The sequence below is a fragment of the Pteropus medius genome, unplaced genomic scaffold, assembly GCF_902729225.1.
Source record: "Pteropus medius unplaced genomic scaffold, Ma_sr-lr_union100, whole genome shotgun sequence".
Classification (NCBI taxonomy): domain Eukaryota; kingdom Metazoa; phylum Chordata; class Mammalia; order Chiroptera; family Pteropodidae; genus Pteropus; species Pteropus medius.
The window spans coordinates 25,491,033-25,498,758 of NW_024354500.1; positions in this window are offsets into that span (position 1 = coordinate 25,491,033).

Consider the following 7,726-nt stretch of genomic DNA (forward strand, 5'->3'; position numbering starts at 1 on the left):
CCACAGTAATTTGTGGGTGACTCAGGAGAATTCTTTTCAGAGCTACTCTTTTCTCAAAGAAAGAAAAGGTGGTGTATTTTTGAGAAAAAAATATGGCATGAACTAGCCCTATGAGATAGTAGGAGTGAAAAGACTAGGGAAACATTGTGTGATTTCAGGATTTATTTCCAGCAATTTCACATAGAAATAAAGTTTTAGAAGTACTTTGAACAAAATCTGAAAAATGCTGTATACCTAAAGCATGAGAGATACAATTAGAAACAGTTTCAAGACAATCAAATTTGTTACTTTATACCATACTTCTTCCTGATTTTCCTAATTAAAATTTTATTAAGGTATCAGTGGGAATGAATTTTTAATACTCAAGGAATCCTTAAGCCTTTTTCAGTCATGTAGAGAAAAAAATGATGAATAGCACCTGTAAATATAAGTATACATAGAGATACGCAGACAAAAATTAAATTCTGACAGATTAGAGTTAACATGATAGAAATCCTTTGGCTTTCTATCAAACGATTCAAAAATGAATTGTTTGCAAAGTATGCAACCTATTTAGCAGCTAATTTTCTAACTCTTGGAAAAATCTGTCATTTAAAGTAAGTTGGATATTATAACTTTTACAGAAGTGACAAGTAATTGTTTTTTTTTTTATTCCATTTATGGCATTTTAGAGATAAAAAGACATCTTTTTTAGTAGGACTGAAATGCTACAATTTATTCTGCTGGTGGTAATTTTTTGATAATTAAGTAATTGGGAAATGTTATGTGTCTCCTCAGGCTCTGTGGGAATGAAACATGGATCCTGTTTTCAAAGGTGACTCATTTGCATTACTCCACTAGAAATATAAAAAAATAGCAAAGTTAATAAATATTCATTCTGTGTTTATACATAATAATTGAGATGCTGTAGTTTCAGAAAACAAAATAAGAATAAATTTTGACCTTTATCCTCTTACAAGAAATTTTTATAGGCTTTAGCGAATATATCTAGGCTAAAACCTTTTAAAAAATGAATCATTTCATAGTGTATCATCTGCTTTTATTATTTATTAAACAATATGTTGGAAGGATCTTTACTGAAGGAATTCATTATTGCAATCTAATGGTTGTATAATAAAATTTATACAACTGGACCATTGCTTTTCCTCTAAAATCTTTACTATCCAATGAAAGATGTTGTGTGTACCATAGACCACAGTCTTTGGTTGTAGTCAATTTAGCATTTCATAATGCATTACTCTGTATTTTGCCAGTGTTTTCCTTTTTCCTCTCTACTTGTTTTATATGTTATGCCTTGTCTCCCTTAAAAGACTTCAGGGTCCATTAGCTTAGCTATCAATCTTGGAGTCTTTTCTGATATCTACAATACCCATCTCGATGGATGCTTCTAGTAAATACTTGTTGTATTCAGTTATTATTAAGATAAGGCTTAAACCTAAGTTCATTAACCCTTTTTTTTTGTTTCTCGATATTAGAAAATTTGAGGAAAAATAATAATTTTTATTTTCAGGTAATTTCAGTGCACAGGAGGATTATGCATGTAAAGAATTCTTGACAAGTCGCCTACAAAGTATAAAATTCTAAGGTGTATTGCCATAACAAGAGAGGGAAAGAATCCTTAAATGTGCCAAGTTGAAACTTTTGAAAAGAAACATTAATCCAGTTATTTTTCAAGTTCATAATATCCTGACTATTTCAATAGAGTGAGAGTGTTATAGTAACAAAGCCTTTAACTTGTTTAGATCTATTCAAGCCCATGTAATTTCTCCTCAGTACTTTATTGCTTCTGTAGATCCAAGATTTTGCCTTATTTATTTTGTTTTATCTCTAACCCAGATTTTGTAATGTCTTCCTAATACATAGGGTCACCTAAACACAATTTGGAAAAAGATTTCCTCCTGCTCACTTCTTACTTGATCCATATATTTATCAGCAATATCTGTCATATATTGTCTGAAATGGGCTAAGTAAACAAAAATTCCTGCTCTCATAAAGCTTTCGTTTTCCTAATCTGTCTGCGGTGTCTTATGAATCAAGCTCCAGAACCAAATTTTATCTAAAACATAGGCCAAAGTATAGGTGAAGAAAAGGAATGAGGGACAGTTTACTTGTAAAGATTAGTGTCTTTGAAGCATACATTTTCAAATTTTATGGTAATTATACTTGGCATCCAGAAGACTTTATGAACTTTGAAAAATGCCTTTCTTTTCACTCATTTAATTGTTAATTGAACATTGTTAGTTCAATTGGCAAATGATATACTATTGATTCACTTTCCCCATCTGAAAGAAGGAACTGACATAACAAACAGGCCCTTTACGAGTGCTTGACATATGTAAGACACTGGAGTTATATAAATGACAATCTAAGATTTTACGGGAAATAACAAATTCACAGATTTATATCTTTAGTTTTATCACAGAGTTGATATTTTGGTAATTTCTAAAACTCTAAAAGTTACTTTTCCAATTTATACTGTGATTTACAATCGGCATTTTAGGTCTTTTTAAAAATGTAATTTCTTGAGTTTCATGCTCTGGCAGTTTTAGAGTAGAATTAGCTCAAGGTAGTTTTATAGGAATAAGGGATGTCTTATTGAAGAAGCTTGCTGATACTTTACCTTTTATTCTTTTATTTCCCACTCCCAAACAACTGAAAAACTAGAAACTGTACTTAAGGGAACTAGCTCTCAAGTGTGATATCTGAAACTATTGGAACATACATTCTTTAGTTTTTAAGTAAAACAATATTCATTTCATTGTCTCACTAGATAAATTATTAGGTTGGTTTTAAAATGAATCAGTATGCACCTGAGGGTTTGGATTGCTTTTTAATACCAAGGAGATGTCTAATAATTCTAAAAGCTGACTATCACAAGTTTATTGCCACACTTTGAGTATAATTTCAAATTACAAGGCAAGTAGAAAAGTAAGAAAAAAAGCCAACATTCCCGCCTAGGAAGGCAATTGTGAACTTGCTTGGAGGCCAAACTTGGTTTATAAATTTAGGTCTCCTGATAATAATGATTTAATATTATTGAAGGAGCATGAGCAAAGAACTGCTAGTGTCAGGAATAAGGGATTATATATTATTTATATGACTTTTTTATTATTGGTGCTTTTCTTCCATGGCTTGTAAAGTGCTTTTTAAATATCCTCTTGACAATGCTGAAAATTTCTTTGTTTGTTATGTCAGTTCCTTCCTTCAGATGGGGAAAGTGAATCAATAGTATATCATTTGCCAAAGGTCACGTTTCTCTGATTCCTACCAAGTGTAAGGGGATGATGCTGAGGCAAAATGCAGCCGTATATCATCTCACCTCATTTTCACCTATAGAGTTAACATGTAAACTCTAGCCGTGGTATTTATAAACCCATAATGTGATATACTGTATCATCATGAGGAGCCGTATGTATTTAAGGATCCTAAAGAAATTCTAACCATGTAGAAAATTACAGTCAGGAGTGATTTAGATAAGTAATTTGTTGTCTTATATGACTAAACCAAAGAAAGAGCCTGTTACAGTTGGACTCAAAGATAACTAGAACCAGAGTTGAAAACACCATAAAAATGCCTTTTTATTGAACATCTCTAATTCTGCTATCTCCTGGTTAATTTCCTTTACCTGGTTAGATAGCAGTGCAATCAGTAAATTAAATAGATGACTTTCTAGTAAAATATATGGCATCCACATTCACATCAAAATAACAGTTTAGGAGAAAACTGCCATCTGGAAAACTGGTAATTTGTAGCTCTTCTTTCATAGCATTGGTTTTTATTCCAAGAAAGGAAAAACAAACCTAGAGAAAAATGTTGATTAGCCAAGTTTGGGTCACATGTTCACCCCATTGGCAATGAATCTGCTGCTAAAATTGAATCTTCTGCTAAAACAACAATATGGACTTGAGAGTTGTTGTAGAAGACATATGATAGAAGCGGGGAGGAGTAGTTTCCTAAACTTATGGGAGTTCATATCCCAAAAGAAGAAGAGATATTTCTAGAGAAATAAAACATAAATAACCACTCAAATTATGAAGCGAAACTTCTGACCAGTAAGGGCCCTTTTATTGCCCGTAAAGTATCAAGTTATGCACAGGAGAGACAATGAAGTGTGGAAAATTAAATAGACTTAGAAAGTGTGAGGCGTAGTAGATGAAGTTATAGAAGTTTCTTATAGCACCTGTCATAGTACTATTACATAAACATAAGCCTCAATAAACATTGTTTGATGAGGATAACCAAAAATCATCTAAGTGATTAGCAGTGCAATCAGCAAACTAAATTAGATGGACTTCCTAGAAAAATATATCATGCATATTCATACAAAAATAATTAATTCAAGGGATTAATGACATTTCAAAAAGGGAGAACTAATTAGAAGAATAATTTAAAATATAATCTCATTAATGTTGATGAGTTTTACAATCATTTAAAGAACAAGACCAGAAAAGGAAAATGAGAAATACTAAGTAAAAGGTAAGGGAAAAATCAGCTAATGAAATAGAGAAAAATATATGAAATTGTCTCATTGTTTCAAGAGTGCCAGTAATTTGTATTTAACTGTTAAAGAATAACCTCAATAATTATGGACAAATATAAATTTTTTGCTTCTCTTTCAAATAGATGAAATTACCATAATGATGAAAATTATGCATTACTTAAACTATTAACAATATCCATCTTTTATAACCATGTTTTCAATAAGATATCATTAATGATTTATGCAGCAACAATAAATAAGGGAGGGAGAAACTAAACTGTGATTTGCATCTTTTATTTTATATCAGATTACAAAGAATTTATATTTTTAATTTACTTTTGTCTTCAAACTAAATGGAAATATACTGAAAACTTAAGTTCACTTCCTGAATTGCTTTCAATAAGGGTCCTTGATGCTAAAATTTCTTCCTATGTAAGTACACACATAAGACTCAAAGTCTATTTTAAAGCACTTTAAAAACTAAACAACAAATTAGTTATCAGAAGCAAATTGTCTTTAATGAAGAGGTTTTTTTTTAAAGAAAAATTAACATCATATTTAAAGCACCCGCATCCTCAAAAAATTTAGTAGTTTATTCTTCATGGTACAATCCATATTTGAAAAATTTGATTAAAGAAATATTTTTATATTTATCTAAAATTAATAATCAAATCATATTCCAAATTTCAAAATAAAATAAAACTGCTCACATTTCTAGGGCTTATATGCATACATTTATAATGATGTGTTAATTTATTCTTCCACTACACAAATAGTGTTTTAATATCAAAAAGTTTATCATCAATTTTTTTCACCTTAAGTAACCACGCAATTATATAAATCAGTTGGAATACTCCAGTTGCCTTCTGTCTAGTACTTCTGCTTCTACTTTTTCTTCTTATTGTCTATTCTCAATACAGAAGCCAAAACCTAAAATAAACAACTTACATAAAGCTTTTTTGGTTCAAAACCCTGCTAGAGTTCTCCTTTTCACTCAGAGTAAATACTGAAGTTTTTTCAATGTCTTCTAAGATCCTTCATAATCTGGCTTTACCTCTAGACTTCATCCCTCCTGCCCCATCTCTATTACACCACTCCCTACTTCTCAAATATCCAGGCGCTGCACGCTGGCTGGCTTTACTCAAATGCTACCTTATCAATGAAGCCAACTCTTACCAACATATTTAAAATTGAAATCTACCAGTCCGAAATTCTTTATTATCCTTTATCTGATTTTCCCATGGCATATATCTTCTAACATACAATATGTTATTCATTATGTTTTTCTTTATTTATCTCTCTGTGCCAGAATATAAACTCCAAGAGAGCAAAATTTTCTATTCCCTGACATATCCCCAGTACCTAAGCACATAGCATGTATATCAAACAGTTCTTATGTACCATATCAAGTTCTCTTATTTTTAGAGCCCCTATGGATCTAGTCTCTGGAGATGGGTCCTTGTTCTATCTAAGTTGCCACTAAAGTGACCAAGTTGCATGATAAACTTCACAGAGCACAATCTGGCAACTCCCTACCTCATGTCCATCCTATGCCCCTCTCTACTACTGTTCCAGGTCTTAACCTGTTGAAACTAAACTGTGATATGCCTCGACACCCTTTATGCTCATGCAATCCAGAACTGTGGGAAAATTAACAACCTCACCACAAAGAGACAGAAGCCAAGAAATAAATTTTCTCTTATTTAGACTGTCTGGGGAAATAATAATTTATATGGCCTCTCAGAAAGTATTGGGTTGGGCAATGAAGAACCCCAACAAGACATCAGAAGGAGGGAGGAGAATGAGATCAAGGCCTTTGTTTTCTTGGCTTTCTTCATGAGAGTAAACTGCCAACTAAGACCTTGACCAAAGGTCACCACTCTTCTCAAGTTAGCCTTCTCTAGTCAACTCTTTCCACCTGGGTTGCAGGCACTCTTCTCTCCTTTATACCTTAGGCCCTTCTGCTGAAACTTAGGTCTATTTTCTAATTCCAGGTTGCTGCTTTATCTCTATGATTCTTTTATATCCAGAGCAAGGTTTTCAATAACCCTGTTGTAAAAAAATTTTCCTTTGTCTTAATTGACCAATATAGGCATGGATCTATTTCTGGAATTTGTATTCTATTCCATTGCTCTCTAGGTCTGTTTTTACACCACTACCATACTGTTTTGATTACTATGGCTTTGTAGTATGATTTGAAATTAGGGAGCATGATGCCTCCAGCATTATTCTTCTTTCTCAAGATTGCTTTGGATAGTTGGTGTTTTTTGTGGTTCCATATGAATTTTAGAATAATTTGTTCTCGTTCTATTAAAAAAAAATTGCCATTGGAATTTTGATAGGGATTGCATTGAATCTGTAGCTTACTTTGGTAGTATGAACATTTTGACAATCTCAGTTCTTCCAATCACAAGTCTGGAATATCCTTCCTTTTATTTGTTTCGATTTCTTTCATCAATGTTTTATAGTTTTCAGAGTACAGTTATTTCACTTTTTTTGGTTAAATTTATTTCTAGGTATTTTATTATTTTTGATGCAGTTGTAATTGGGCTTATATGCTTATATTGGAACTCTTTCCAATAGTTCGTTATTACTGTAGAAACACAACAGATTTTTATATATTATTTTTTTGTCCTGCAACTTTACTGAATTTACTTATTAGTTCTAGCAATTTTTCACTGATGTCTTTAGGGTTTTCTATATTTAGTATCATGCCATCTGCAAATACTAACAGTTTTACTTTTTCCTTTCCAATTCGGATGCCCTGTACTTATTTTTCTTGCCTAATTATTATGGCTAGGACTTCCAATACTACGGTGAAGAAAGTGGCAAAAGTGGGCATCTTTGTCGTGTTCCTGATGTTAGAGAAAAAGCTTTTCAATTTTTCACATCATTGAGTATGATGTTAACCATGGGTTTGTCACATCTGGCCTTTATTATGTTGAGATATGTTCTCTCTATGCCCACTTTGTTGAAAGTTTTTGTTACAAATGGATTTTAATTTGGTCAAATAATGTTTCTGCACCTACTAAGATGATTATATGATTTGTATCCTTTGATGAATGTTGTGTATCACATTAATCGATTTGTGGAAGTTAACCTATCCTCACATCCCAAGAATAAATTGCACTTGATCATGGTGTATGATTTTTTAAATGTACCGTTGAAATTGATTTGCTAATATTTGTTGAGGATTTTTGCATGCCTGTTCATTAGGGATATTGGTCTATAATTTTCTTTTTTGGG